At 49.6% G+C, this 15,921-nt stretch overlaps 1 long non-coding RNA gene across 1 annotated transcript in view; it reads right to left on the bottom strand.

The window, feature by feature from the left end:
• Positions 1–821: 821 nt before the first annotated feature.
• The window catches only part of LOC127487586 (uncharacterized), a 65,864-nt gene continuing 50,764 nt past the window's right edge, over positions 822–15,921 (bottom strand). Inside the window, exon 3 of the long non-coding RNA XR_011387711.1 lies at positions 822–5,783. This is a non-coding gene — a long non-coding RNA (uncharacterized lncRNA). The remainder of the gene's footprint in view (positions 5,784–15,921) is intronic.

Genomic DNA, 15,921 nt, shown 5'->3' with positions numbered 1-15,921 from the left:
AACTGTACACCAGCAGGTGGTGAAGAAATCCTGGCTTGGTATTTTTTTATTTCCTTTTTCCATTCTTTCTTTAATCGAGTGAGCACCTGTGGCATGCCAGACACCACACCAGGAACACAAGATGCCAGGATGGGTGCATACACCATAAGACAAGATGCTTGGAAGAGCGGGGTCACATCCTGCTCACTCCCTAGGGTTTGAATCGGCTGTGGCTCCTGGACTCAGGCAGATATTTAAAGTTTAAGCCTCAAAGTCTTGTGCCAGTGGTGCTGAGAGGGTGGAAATGTAACCCAATTATGGGGTCTAGGAGGTGGCCTAGCAGGAGGTCCCTGTGTGCGAGATCAAGGTAGTTCCCTGCGAGGGCTGGCTTTGGGTTGGTTACAACAGGCGACTCAGATCCAGCCACTCTCTTGGGTTCCTGGTTCACCATGCGGTTGTTTCTCAGCACACACTTGCCCATGGCCACCCTCCAGCCTCACCAGAGGGCCAGCCAGTGGGAGTCCCCTGTTGCTGAATCGTGAACCTCAAAAACCATGAGCCAAAGTAAAACGCCTTCCCTTCGTAAGTCCACTGGGTTAGACATTTTGCTACGATGAAAAACTGACTAATATACCACTTGTTGATCATTTTTCTTTTTTAAAGATTTATTTTCTTAATTTGAAAGACAGAGTTACAGAAAGAACGAGAGAGAGAGAGAGAGAGGTCTTCCATCTGCTGATTCACTCCCACAATGGCCAGGGCTGGGCCAGCCTGCAGTCAGGAGCCTGGAACTCCATCCAGGTCTCCCACATGGGTAGTAGAGGCCCAGACTTGGACCACCTTCTGCTGCATTCCCAGGTGCATTATCAGGGAGCTGGAGGGGAAGTTGACTCAAACCAGCTCTCACACGTGATGCTGGCTTCGCAGGTGGAAGTTTAACTCGCTACGCCACAATACCGGCCCCTGATCACTTTTTCTATTTTGGGGTTGAATGCATGTTATGGAAACATAACTCCCCCTCCAGAAACACCTGGTAGCTAACCTTAGCTTAATTGTATATAATTATTATTTTGGCTTTAATCAAAACATACCTGGATTATGGATCTTGGTAAAGATGGAAGAGTTGGGGGCAGAATGCCAGATGGGTTAAGCCTGTCACCTGTGACACCAGCATCCCATATCAGTGCCAGTTCCAGTCTCAGCTGCTCCACTTCTGACCCAGCTCCCTAATGAGCCTGGGAAAGCTGTGGATAATGATTCAAGTGCTTGGGTCCCTGCCATCCACAAAGGAGACCAGGACAGAGTTCCGAGCTCCTGGCTTTGGCCTGGCCCAGCCTTAGCCATTGTGGCCATTTGGGGAGTGAACCAGCAGATGGAAGACCTCTCTGTCTCTCCTTGTCTCTCCCTCTCTGTAACTCCGCCTTGCAAATAAAAAAAAAAATCTTAAAAAAAAAAAAAGATGGAGAGTCAAGCCCCGTGTGGTGTAGCCCATGGTTCACTGTCATTCCTCTCGTTCCAACTCGAAGCTGCCTCATGGAACAGTTTACCCGGGGCAATGGAACCTCAGCGCTGATGACCTGCTCCTAACAGGGTTACCACTTTCACACACACCTTGCTACTTGTAAGTCATGTGTGCTTCAGCGCCGCTTGGAAATGGGGGAACGGGAAACGTGATGTGAACTGCAACACGGAGTCCTAAAGCCTCACAACTCAAGATCATGTTCCACCTTGATTCTGGCTTCTCATTCCCACAGTCTGCACCGTGGTTCGGCCGGCTTGGTTCCCAGCGTGACCGTGGTGGGAGACAGCGAGGGCTGTGAGAAGTGTTTGGGTCAGAGAAGCCCTCGTGAAGGGGTCCACGCTGCTGACCTGGAACTGGGCTGGTTCTCGCAGGTGTGAGTGAGCCCTCGCTCTTGCAGTACTGGGTGCGTTACTGCAGGAGCGAGGCAAGTTGTTATAAGGTGAGGGTGCCTCTCGTGTTGTTTCTCTTGTGCACATCCACTTGCCTTCCCGCTCCTCTGTCAGCATGAGGCCCTCCCCAGATGCAACCAATCACGGACTTCAGCTTCCAGGAGGACCACGCGCTTCTTTCCTTTACAAATTACGCAGTCTTGGGTATTCTGCCATAGCAACAGAAAACAGACTGAAAGAGCTTGCCAGCTATTCCTCTGCCTCCTCCACCGTCACCCCACTCCACCCCAGCATGCTGCCAAAGGGCTCCTGCCGGAATCCAATCTGATCGCAATGCCCTCCTGCCTGGCTCTCCCCGGGGGCTCCAAATCACCCACCAACAGCTGCTCAGTGTGCAAAGCAGGTCTTCTCGGTCATCCCTGCTGGCTGCTTCCCTCCTCCTGCAGTCGATGTGAGAGCCCCATCAAAGCCTCATGCCACCCTCCCCCCATCTCCACGTCAGAACCACTACTCACCCCCCAGAGGCAGCACAAGCATTCTGTCTTCCATGAAACTTGTTTCCCAGATAAACTCTCCTTTAAATTAGGAAAGACACCTGAACCAGCGCCTCTTCACAGCCTGGCCACTGATGAAGCAGACGGTGCACCTACCGCGCAGTTCACACCCAAAGCCCCAGGAGAAGAAACAAAGTCGTGGAACCACTCGGAGCTGGTGAGTTCATGCAAAGAAATGAAAGGAACCTTTTGGGATTTTCAGCCTTGTGGAACACACTTTCTGCAGAAGTCTCCTCCACCTTTATTACTACCCTCAAGAATGCTTGCGGCATAAGGTGGTCACTCAGAGTTAAACTCCAAACCCATCAGGGCTGAGGGCAAATGTTGGCCAGGCCCATGTCAGCACCGTGAAGGGGAGGAGGGGCCTGACCTCAGGCCATCTCTGAGGAAGTGGAGAGTGCACTGGCTTCCTATAACATACTCCATAACAAATCACCATCAATTGGGCAGCTTAAAATATATTCTTTCGCCGGCACTGCGGCTCACTAGGCTAATCCTCTACCTGCGGCGCCGGCACACCGGGTGCTAGTCCCAGTTGGAGTGCCAGATTCTGTCCCGGTTGCTCCTCTTCCAGGCCAGCTCTCTGCTGTGGCCAGGGAGTGCAGTGGAGGATGGCCAGGTCCTTGGGCCCTGCACCTGCATGGGAAACCAGGAGGAAGTACCCGGCTCCTGGCTTCGGATTGGCGCAGTGCGCTGGCCGCAGCACACCGGCTATAGCAGCCACTTGGGGGGTGAACCAATGGAAAAAGGAAGACCTTTCTCTCTTTCTCTCTCTCTCACTGTCTAAATATATATATATATATTTTTTTTTTCATGGTTCTGAAGGCCAGAAAGCTCATTTCAAGGTGTGGGCAAGGTGGGTTCCTACACGCGATCTCAGCCAAAAGGCTGAGAAGCAGTGGGGTGGGTTCCTTGTAGGGGCTCTGAAGTAGAACAGAACGAGTCTATGCCTCTCCCTGGCTCTGGTGGCCGAGTGCGAACCTCGGCTCCCTCCGTGACACCAGCCCCGGCCACTGTCTTCACACAGCCATCCTTTCTTCCTAATGAGGACACTTTGTCAGTTGTCACTGGATTCAGGACACAGCCCAACCCCAGATGATTCCATCCCCGGAGTCTTAGTTATATCCACAGGAACACTTTCTCCAAAAAGGTAGCGTTCACAGCTTTCAGACAGTCATACCTCTGGGGGTGGGAGGAGCACCACTCCACCTCCACGGAGCGCGCACGGGACTCTGAGTAGCGTCCTTGCTAACACCCCAGCTGAGTCCATGCCCACGACACTTCCTCCATCCCCCACCCGGGTTACCTGCCTGGCGTTCTTGAGAATTTAGCCTCTCTGCGGTTCCATCTCTTGTAGAAAATCGACAGATTGGAGTTCTAGCTTTCATTTGAGTCTTCTGCATAAAGTTATTCTGTTGTCTGTGCCAGAGAGAAAGGGACCCCCTCTCTTAACATGTTGACCCCCATCCTCTTTCTGTCCCTGCCTGCCTGGGGCCACACCCGAGGCTGGTCAGCTCCCCCAGAGTAAGCTATCCAGGGAGGTTCCTGCAGGGTGCAGTTTTCCAGGGATTGGAACTACACTCTGTGACAGTCACGGGATTACGAGTTAAGATTTCGGGTGTCACAATGACACTATGTGTATGTCCCTCAGCTGAGGGGCTACAGATTCCAGAAGCTTCTAGGAAACCTATGAGCTTCCAGCCACAAAGGTAACCCTCAGACCGAATACATCGTCATCCTCACCAAACCCAGGCGCACTGACACGGGGGAGGGCAGGACTGGTTGGGAAGGTGCTGGGGTAGAGCAGGTCTGGAGAGCCAGAGCCAGTGCCCAGGAACCCTCGCTGAAGTCACCTTGGCTCATGCTGCTGGCATTCATCCAACTTAAGAAGACACTTCCCATGGGTTTGTATTGCCTGTCCTGCCTGGCTTCCTTTCATTTTCTGTGCCAAAAATCAGCCTGCATGCTGTGTCTGCCCAGTCCTTGGACACTGGGGACCAATAAGACAGAAATGTAGGTATTAGGACCCCCGGCACATTCCTGCCCAGTCTCTCCCCAGCCCTGCGTCACCAACAGCAACAGGAGGTTGTCTGTTAGCAGTGACTTCTGAAGGGAAGAAAACAATTTACTTGTAAGAAGACCGCAGCCCAGGGGCCATACGTGGTTTTGCATTTAATTTCTGACCTAAAGCCCCTGTGTCTCTGCCCCATAGAAAGAAAGAGCAAAGTGCTCTGGGGAATATTTGCAGGAGAATGATTAAATGAGCACTCCTAGGGACACTATTCTAGAGGACCCCCCCGCAAGGCTCTGCAGATGGGAAATAGCAATGGGATTTCAAGAAGTACCAGCGAATGTGGTGTCTTGGCATTTCCTGTAAGGAAGGAGTAAAGAAAAGGGCAAGAGGCCAGCGCCACGGCTCACTAGGCTAATCCTCCACCTGCGGCGCCGGCACCCCAGGCTCTAGTCCAGGTTTGGACGCCGGATTCTGTCCCAGTTGCTCCTCTTGCAGTCCAGCTCTCTGCTGTGGCCCGGGAGTGCAGTGGAGGATGGCCCAGGTGCTTGGGCCCTGCACCCGCATGCAGGAGGGGGCACCTGGCTCCTGGCTTCAGATCAGTGCAGCACGTCGGCTGCAACACACCAGCCGTAGCAGCCACTTGGGGGGTGAACCAACGGATAAAGAAAGACCTTTCTCTCTGCCTCTCTCTCTCTCACTGTCCAACTCTGCCTGTCAAAATAATAATAATAATAATAATAATAAAGAAAAGGGCAAGAGTGATGCGTTCAGCTTACAAAGATCTCAGGGTCTCACATGCACCAAACCGTGGCCCCACCCACGTTCAGAAGCATCACTGATCCAGACCACTGTGCCCGTCTCCTCTCCTTCTCTCACAATGACCCCCCCAAATGACAACCTGAGAATTTTCTGCAGAGGCTGTGGGCTGTGTCGTGGAAAGCCCTGGCAATTTTATCATAGACGTTTTTGTGACACTGACCCTAAGGTAAGTATCACCCATGAACCTTAAATGACAGTTTCTTAAAACTTTGTCTGCCTTTTATTTTTTTAAGTGGGAGCTTTGTTTTGCAAAGGTGAAGTCTGTGGTTTTCCATGGCAGCTTTGTTGCCACCAACAGAAATTCCAGGTCGAGGCCTGAAGGTGAATCAGGCAGAGTGACTTGCAGTGCTGTTCTTGGAACCCAGCTCGGCTCACAGCAGACAGGTCAGCTGTTCCATTATTCCATTTTCCAGGAAAACAGAGTCCGTGTTCAACAGGAGCCCAGTAAATTCCACGGCAGCCAATCCGCAAGGCGCGCGCTGTCAGCAGGCGAGATACGACTACATCTGGGTCAACAACATGAAGAAATTCGTTATCAGTGTGCAAACAGAAAGTCAACCAGGAAGTAGACCTTTTGTTTCACCGAAACCGGGACATGGCATTCGCACTTCCAGACAAAGTTGAGTCCAGCCGGCCTCTTGCTCCCAACAGAGGAATCAACACTCCCAGAAGGCAGACGGTTGCCTGACTGAAACCAAAGAATGTTCTAGCAACCCCCAAGTGTGCCCCCGGCAGCAGTCTTTACAAAGGGAGTCTGAGAAGTATGATACATATCAGAAAGGTACCCGGAAAATAGCGATATTATTATACCCACCAGGGAAAAAGTCTTCCTGGGGGTTTGGTGGGACCCCTCAAGCTCCCGTAATTGTTATCCTAATTAATGGAAGTGCAATCGTCATTCTTACATCCAGATACAACACCGTCCTTTTCCTTTGAAGCTCACTCAGGCATCTGCTCTACACTTACCTCCAGGAGGGAGCCCGAGGTTAACAACCCTCCACACACACCTAGCACCCACCTGCTGCACAAACAAGTATTCTTTGCATTTCAGTCATGGCCTGACCTTGGCGGGGACAATGCAAAAGGGAGAGCCTGATTAATTTTCCACTTATAAACCAATTATTTTACTATCGGCACCTTCCCTCTTCAGTCACTGACATAAAATCTTTTACAAAACAAAATGTAATAAATGAGAAATTGATTCGATTTTTTTTAAAAAGTTTTCTTGGAAGCTGACCATAAATAAGAAGTGTGCTTTAACACAGAAAAAGTCTGTCTCAACACCCAGGTGGGAGACAGGCAACCACACTCTATCACGGCTCAGAAAGTTCTCATTCGTGTTTACTACATTGACAGACAACTGCTATTTTTCCACCTAAAGAGGAGGGTAAGGATGTGTTCATGTAGGTCTGTACAGGCTACAGTTACACCAAGAACCCACCCAGGGTTAAGAGAGAACAAAGTTAGCTGCCCCCGCCACAGAGTCTGTGCACTGGCTGTGACCTTCCCCGATGCCCTTTTCCAGGGGTCAGCAAACTCCCTCCTTTATCTTCTTTAGGTCTTCACTCAAATGCTACTGATGTGGACAAGGGTGTATTAATCTTACTCCAAGCTCTTGCCTCACACCAAGACAAGCATTCTAAGTGCAGACGCATAGAAAGTGCACATATAAGTGATAACAACATTAATTCATTCAACAGGTGAAAAAGCGAGCCCACGTTCAAGCATGAGCATGGGTTGCCCCACATGGAGCAATACCCAACATAAGTGGGCAGTGGGCCAGAGGATTACCCGGGGCGGGGGCGGCGGGGAGAGACAGAGAGGGCACCTGCGCAGCACCTGCAGCTGTGGTCTGCAGCAACAGAGAGAGCTCCCCCCGTCGCTGGCTTCTCTCATGCGGTACAGGGTGGTGCCTCAGCAGGTGTGAAGCACCTGGTTATTTTGTGATACCTATACAAGTCCCACGTGGAGCTTAATGTCCACATTTCCATGATGTCCCCTCTTAGGACCCGGATGAAGCAGGTGCATCTTGTTTTGATTAACAAGGGCTGGAAGCTAGAAGTGTGGGATCAGATGTCTGCATGGTCAGGTCAAGGTTACGGGTCACAGATCCCTGACTTCTCCTTGTATCTTCACATACTAAAGAGGGCAAGAGAACTCTCCGGGTCTCCTTTGTAAGGGCACTAATCCCACTCTTGGGGGCTCCACCCTGAGGACCTAATACCTCCCAAAGGCCCTAACCCTGGGGATTAGGACTTCAACAAATGAATTCAGGGAAAGGGACACATTCAGTCCCTACCAGAGAGAGCCTGGGGAAGGGGTGGGAGAGGCTATGAGAGGTGTGAGACCAGGACGCAGGTCTGACCCACGTGAGGGAGAAAGGGAAGGAAGGAACCTGAAGCAGAGGCCTCTCCAACTGCAGTGCAGTTCTCTAGAATGTTCTGTAAGGCCAGTGAGGCACTCCACTCTCTCCCAGAAACGGGCCTCAGTATCCACCCTGCCCAGTCATGGCAAGCAGGGCCTCAATGCCAATTCTGAGCACGGACGCTGAGACTGTAGTCAATGATGTCCCCACAATCGCAAACTTTAAGGCCATGTGCATGGCCTCCAGAAAATCCAACAAAATACACCAGAAAGCCAACCATTTGAGACGCTGTCTTGGCCCTTGCGGGAGCTGTAATCTTCCTGTCTCCAGCGCTCCTCCATGAACCACGGCCATTTGTCAACACTTACGGGAGGTTGCATCAAAAAGCTCAGGGAAAAGGGGATTAAAAATAAGTTTATTTGTGTATAAGAAGTGTGAAATCCACATGATTTTTTTTGTAATACATGTTTTCCGTAAACTTTTTGAAGACCCCTCATATGTCACTACCAACCGAATATGCGTTTAGAGACATCCAAAGTATACATGAGTTGGAAGATAGGCCTCGCACTGCAGGGAGCAAACACCTCAGCCAAACAAGCCTCTGTCCTTGCAGTCCTGTTACAACTCAGTCACCCCAGGTGCCTTCAGGCCCCAAAGTTTGGCACAGGAGCTTAACTTACTTGTCCTCAACTGAATGTGGCTGCGTTGTTGAACTGAGCTATGCAGGAGCAAACGTCAGTCTTTGAAAACTGCATTCCATTTCTGTGCCAGTATCAAAAGCCTAAGAGAATCTCCCGTCTTCTCCTTTCCATATGGATAAAAAGCAGTGACCCCACTGCTGCTTCCGTGAATACAAGAAGCAACATCAGTGTTAGGGCTGCATTCCCTGAGCCGGCTCCTTCTGTGCAAGGCCCCTGCACACACGGAAGCGGTGAGCAGCACCAAAGGGAAGACTTTCAGAAGCAGACGAAACCTGAAACACGAAAGGTGAGGGCCAAGCCTCCGCAGGTGAGCCAGGAGAGAGCGACAGCTCCAGGGAGACAGAGGCGGCCCAGCCTCACGCGTTCCCCTGAACACACACACACACACACACACACACCCCGCCCCTGGGCCTCCTTCCAGGAAATGCCAGCCGCACGTGCTCAACGGCACCCCCAGAGGCCACGCTTGCCTCCCGCTCTCTGCTCAGCCCCTCGTCAAACCCTTCATCCAGCCACCTTGGCTTTGCTTTCCCTCAAGGCCATCTCCTTCTGTCACCATGACCTCCACCATGGTCCAAACAAAGGTCACTTTTTGCCTGCTCTAGCAACAGCCACCCAGCGGATCCCCTGAGTCAACCCCTGTTCCACACCCCAGGCATTCCCCAAAGAGCCCCCAGTGATCCTCTTAAAATGCAGCTGGAAGCACATTGTTCCCCTTCCCTCATAGCCTCCACCTGGCTGTCATGACGCAGACCCTCATCCTGGGCATCTCCCCCAGATCCTACGTGTGCCTGCCCCTCACCCCGTGACACATCTGCCCATCTCCTCAGCCCCCACACAGCAGCATGGGCTCTACTGGGGGGCTTCAAATTCTGTGACTCCTTCTTGCCCAAAACTTCTACAAACACTGTCCCCTCTGCCTTTCCTCTCTCTCTGCCTATCAGCTTTTTTTTTTTTAAGAATTATTTTATTTATTTGAAAGACAGAATTACAGAGAAAGGTAGAGCCAGAGAGAGAGGTCTTCCATCTGCTGGTTCACCCCCTAGATGGCCACAATGGCCAGAGCTATGCTGATCCAAGGCCAGGAGCCAGGAGCCTCTTCTGGGTCTCCCACATGGGTGCAGGGTTCCAAGGACTTGGGCCATCTTCTACTGCTTCCCCAGGCCACAGCAAAGAGCTGGATCAGAAGTGGAGCAGCCGGGACTCAAACCTGCGCCCATATGGGATGTCAGCACTGCAGGCTGGGGCTTTAACACACTACGCCACAGCGCTGGCCCCTCTGCCTATCATCTTCTGCACTTCCTGAGGTTCTGAAGCCATTTTCTCAGGGAAGACTTGCCCAAAATATCCTCTCTGGCTCATCCCAGAATTACTGTCACACTTGTGTAGCATAGTTGACATTTTCATATATTTCTGGGTGATCTGACTAGTCTCCATCTTTATGTCCAGGTTTATAGCAGCAGCTATGTTTGCTTCCTCAAGTACTTCCTGTGTGGCTAGCCCAGCACCTGGAATACAGATGAACGAATGGGCTAAATCAATGGGTTGATTGACCCATCAGTTGATGGCTAAGTGAAGGAATATTATGAGCTTATAAGCCAAATACATCTTTCCAGGGGCAGAACCAAGTTCCAAATGCAGAGAGATGTGAATGGGTAAGTGTGCTACACTTGAGGAATTGTAATGCTTGGGTAGCTGCCGCACTAACAGTTCAAGTCTAAAGACATCCACTGAGAGACCTGCCCCACCGAGTGTCCTTCTACTCCCCCCTTCATCATCCTTACAAGTAACTACTTCAGGAAGAATCTCACCGCCTTCAGGAGACATCCTTCATACAGACAGCAAGCAAATACTGTCTCACTTTCACTCTTTCTTACACAAAAGGGAGCATACCATGCACAGAGTTTGATACACTGGGTTGTAGTGTTGCTGTCTGTTCAACTTGACTGTGAACCCCAAAGATCTCTCTGAATAATTCAGTGACAGCTTCCTCATGCTTCTGTAGAACTACAGGGTAGTCCATTGTGTGAATGCACTATAGTGGAATTAATCCTTCTGCCTCTACTGTTTCCAGCCTTTTGCTATTCCCAACTAAACTGCAATGGGTGACATTGTGCATGTGTGATTTCCAGGTTTGACTGTGAGACCAATTCCTTCAGAAGTGGGATAGCTGGAGCAAAGTGTAAATGCACTAGTAATTTCAATAGATTGCCATCAATAGATATTTCAAATTAAATACATTTTAAAGATCTCAAATTATGAAAAAAGGGGAGTTTATGAAATAACAGGGTAATGTTAGAGGCAAAATTGCCTGGATTTGAATATTAGTTTTATCACTTATCAGCTATGAGTTTAAAATGCTCTCCGAGTCTTTATTTTATTAATTTGTTTGTTTGTTTGTTTGAAAGGCAGAATGACAGAGAGATAGGCAGACAGAGATCTTCCATCTGCTGGTTTACTCCCCAAATATCCACAATGGCTGGAGCTGGGCCAGGCTGAAGACAGGAGGCCAGAACTCCATCTTGGTCTCCCACATGGGTGACACAGACAAAGTACTTATCTGATTTCCTAAGCACATTAGCAGGAAGCTAGATCAAAGCAGAGCAGCCAGGACTCAAACCGGCACTCTGATACGGGATGCCAGCATTTCAGGCCACTGATTGGCCCACTGTCTCACAATGTCGGTTCTGCCCTACATCTTTAAGTTGCAAATATCCAAAACAAAACTCATGATCTTCTCAACGCTGTCCTTTAAAGCTTTTTTCTTTTCCTGTATTCCCTAGTGCCCCAAGGATATAAAGACTTGGAAGTTTTCTTCCACTCCGCTTATCCCTCTACCTGCATTCCCAATGCAGTCAGAAAATTCTGATGATTCTTCCTAACAAACCCACAAAATCTGCTTCATCTTCATTTCCATTCTGCCCCAGAACAGGTATCCATGGCTTCCCAGCTGGACCATTGCAAAAAAGGGGCCAGACTAGTTGACCTGACCCTGGCCTCATAGCCTTGCAGAACAACCTCAAACCAGCCCCTGCGTGATCTTTCTGGAACACAGGCCTTGTCTCTCCCCTGATGAAAGTCTCTTGTTTTCTTCTACCTCCCATGGGTGAGCATCCCAATGAATTACATGCAAACCACACAAGCTACAGCTACTCCCAGGCTGCATCACAGCCCCTTTCCTGGCCTCTGGGCACAGCAAACTTCTGCCTTCTGGGAAACTCTGCCGCTCACTCAGCTCTCTCTGCACAGGGAGCTTCCCCATGCGCCTTTCATTCCCTTTATTCTTTCAGAAAATACCCATAAGTGCCTAGAATGTGCCGTTCATCCTTCAACTGTAGAATGCTCTGGCATTCCCTCGACTACTGGCAGTGTGACTGATGTGATAGACCCCTGCGTTTTCTTAGGGTTGAACTCCTCCTCTGGAGCACAGCTGTCTCCCTGGGCAGTGTTTCTTGACTGGCCCTATAGGCATTTGGGGCCAGATAATTCTCTGTTGTGGTTGGGAGCTATTCTCTTCATTGTGGGATATGCAATAGCATCTCTGGCTCTACTCATTGGATGCCAATTGCACACACCCCCACAGTGCTGCAACCCAAAATGTCAATAGATGTTCCCAAATGTCCCTGGGTAAAAACCACCCCTGGTAGAAACCACTGCATCCATGCATCTGTGATACTTATCTCTCCGTGATTAGCAGGTCCATGCATGGCTAATAGGTGGACAGAGCAATGTTCTGTTGATGATTAAGGTTCCCATAGGCTTGTAGAGCGTGGATATACAGATATACCATTTCCATATCAAAGGTGGCCACCACAGGCTCTTGCCGTTAGAACTGAGAAGCGCCTGCGCCAGGGCTCACTATGCTAATCCTCCACCTGCGGCGCCGGCACACCGGGTTCTAGTCCCGGTCGGGGCACCGGATTCTGTCCCGGTTGCCCCTCTTCCAGGCCAGCTCTCTGCTGTGGCCCGGGAGTGCAGTGGAGGATGGCCCAAGTGATTGGGCCCTGCACCCACACCAGAGATCAGGAGAAGCACCTGGCTCCTGCCTTCGAATAAGCACGGTGCGCCGGCCGCAGCATACTGGCCACAGTGGCCATTGGAGGGTGAACCAATGGTAAAGAAAGACCTTTCTCTCTGTCTCTCTCTCTCACTGTCCACTCTGCCTGTCTTAAAAAAAAAAAAAAAAAAAAAAAGAGAGAGAGAGAAGCATTTGCCAGATCAGTGGTCACAGACAAAGGTATGCATGGATCTTTACCAGCAAAGATAGCAAATCCAGCAAAACAGCTTCACCCAAGTAAGTGTATGGAGTCCTAAGAGTCTCCCATAGTTCTTCTGGCTTTTATTGGAACAAAATTGGCAAACTGAGTGGAGATGCTATGTGGACCACCCCCTTCCATTATGTTTTGATGCTGGCAATCATATTTACACTTCCCCCTGGAATGCACTGTTATTTCTCATTTACTGTCTTCAACAAGGGGCGGGGGAGTGGAAATAGCACCGTCACTGCTACTCTGGGGGCCTTCAACAGCCATCTTCAAACTGTGGCCACCTCACCTCTGGCAGGTAGGAGCTGCCACCCAGTTCTATCATTCTGAAACCTTATCACCTGCACTAACATTCAGGAACCCACTTCCATGGCAGTGTAGACCCAAGCACCCCAGACCTACACAAAGCCAGACACCAAGCTTCTCAATGATGTCCATGAGCCTTTAGCTTGTACATTCCCTAACTATCAATGACTTGGTTATTGTATTCAGAAGCTACATATTCTTTTTCTTCTGTGAATTATTTTTTCCTTGCCCATTTTAAAATGGGTTTGTTTGTTTTCTTACTGATCTACAGGCATTTAGTCATTTTTAATACTAACCTTTTTTTTTAGGTTTACTTCTTTGACAGGCAGAGTAACAGAGAGAGGGAGAGAAAAAGTCTTTCATCTGCTGGTATACTTCCCATTTAGCTACAATGGCCCAGAGCTGTGCCACGCTGATGCCAGGAGCCCAGAGCTCCAGCTAGGTCTCCTGTGTGGGAGTCAGGGGCCCAAGCCATCATCTGCTGCCTTCCCAGGCACATTAGCAGGGAGATAGATCAGAAGTGGAGAAGCGAGTACTCAAACCAGCACTCTAATACAGGATGTCGGCATTGTAGGCAGCAGTTTAGCTTACCATATTAACCTTTTATACTACATATGATGAATATTTTTCCCAGCTTAATGTGCTTTTTTAAATTAGGGTTATTTTACTCTTAGTTTTACAGAAATATTTTTGTTTCAATGTTATTAAGTATATCGTTCTGAACCATTATGACTCTGGGTTGTGCAGTTTTTTTAAATGCCTCGTTGGGGGCCGGCGCTATGGCGCAATAGGTTAAACCTTTGCCTGAGGTGCCAGCATTCCATATGGGTGCCAGTTTGTGTCCCAGCTGCTCCTCTTCCAATCCAGCTTCCTGCTAATGACCTGGGAAAGCAGCGGAAGATGGCCCAAGAGCTTGGGTCCCTGCATCCACGTGCAAATACTTCTCAGACCCAGAAGAAGCTCCTGATTCCTGGCTTTGGATCAGTCCAGCTCTGGCCATTGTGGTCATTTGAGGAGTGAGCCAGCAGATCTAAGACCTCTCTTTCTGTTTCTCCCTGTAACTCTGCCTCTCAAATAAATAAATAAACATATCTTTAAGAAAAGTATTCTAGTTTTATATCTATAATCATATAAGATTTAATATGTGGTATGTTAGAGATAAGTCATTTTTTATTTTCAACTTCTTAAATCTTAGCTTCATTTCCCTTAATTTTATATATTTTAATTTTAAAGTTGAACAATCTTTAATATTTTCCATGATTACTTCAGATGAAGACACCAAATAATAGCCAATTACATAAACATAATTTGTTCCATAATGAAAACTTCCTCCACTGCTTTTAAATGCCTCCTTTATCAGTTTTTCACACCCATTCTATGTAGTTGAAGGCTTTTAGAGCAAGGACAAATTTCCTCAAAAAGCAGCAATTCTGCCTCATGACGGTCCCCTAAAAACCCTGCCTGAGTTTCCAGCCTGTGGAACTCAGAATCAAGGCTTCAGTGTTAACTCTGCCTTTCATGTTGTTCATCTCTTGGTCTGTTCCTCAATAATGATCATTATTATTGAGGCAGAGAGGAGGAGAGCGCCCATCTGCTGGTTAACTCTCTAAATACCCACAATGGCTGGGGCGGGGGGGGGGGGGGGGGGCCAGAGCCAGGAGCCAGGTCTCCCACCTGGGTGGCAGAAATCTTACTACTTGAACCATCACTACATCCGTGGGTCTGCGTTAGCAGGAAGCTACAGTCAACAGCCACGGGAAGCCGAACCCAGGTACTGCAATGTGGGCCATGGCATCTTTTAATAAAATGTATTTATTTATTTGAGAGGCTGAGTTACAAAGAGAGTGGACTCCCATCAACTGGTTCACTTCTCAAATCACTACAAGCTGGAGCTAGGCCAATCTGAAGCCAGGAGCCAGGAGCTTCTTCCAAGTCTCCCACATGTACAGGGGCCCAAGGACTTGGGCCATACTCTGCTGCTTTCCCAGGTGTATTAGCAGGGAGCTGTATTGGAAGTAGAGCAGCCAGGACTTGAACCAGCACCCAAAAGGGATGCTAGTGCCCCAGACAGAGGCTTAACGTAGTATACCACAGCGCTGGCCCCATGGGACATGGCATCTTTACCCCAACTAAATGCCCACTCCAATCCTCTCACTCTCTTGTTGATGTTAAACTGATTTCCGTATTCCATTATCCTACATATTGTTTTGCCATTAAACACTATATAATAATTATTTACTTCTTTATTTAAGAGTCAAAGCCCTGGGGCCAGCGCTGTGGCATAGTAGGTGGGGCCACTGCCTGCAGCGCCGGCATCCCACATGGGCACCAGTTCGAGTCCCAGCTGCTCCTCTTCCAATCCAGCTCTCTGCTGTGGCCTGGGAAAGCAATAGAAGATGGCCCAAGTCCTTGGGCCCCAGCACCTGTATGAGAGACCTGGAAGAAGCTCCTGGCTCCTGGCTTTGGATCAGCACAGCTCTGGCTGTTGTGGCCATCTGGGGAGTGAACCAGCGGATGGAAGAACTCTCTCTCTCTCGCTCTCTCTCTCTCTCTGCCTCTCCTTCTTTCTGTGTGCAACTGTGACCTTCAAGTAAAATAAATAAATATTTTTTTTTGACAGGCAGAGTGGACAGTGAGAGAGAGACAGACAGAGAGAAAGGTCTTCCTTTTGCCGTTGGTTCACCCTCCAATGGCTGCTGCGGCCAGCGCACTGAGGCCGGCGCACCTTGCTGATCCCATGGCAGGAGCCAGGTGCTTCTCCTGGTCTCCCATGGGGTGCAGGGCCCAAGCACTTGGGCCATCCTCCACTGCACTCCCTGGCCACAGCAGAGAGCTGGCCTGGAAGAGGGGCAACCAGGACAGAATCCGGCGCCCCGACCGGGACTAGAACCCGGTGTGCCGGTGCCGCAAGGCGGAGGATTAGCTAGCCTAGTGAGCCACGGCGCCGGCCGTAAATTAAATAAATATATTTTTAAAAAAAAGAGTCAAAGCCCTGCCTGGCCCGTCA

This window comes from Oryctolagus cuniculus, chromosome 4 (assembly GCF_964237555.1).
Source record: "Oryctolagus cuniculus chromosome 4, mOryCun1.1, whole genome shotgun sequence".
NCBI lineage: Eukaryota > Metazoa > Chordata > Mammalia > Lagomorpha > Leporidae > Oryctolagus > Oryctolagus cuniculus.
This window is presented reverse-complemented; position numbering and strand designations above follow the sequence as displayed.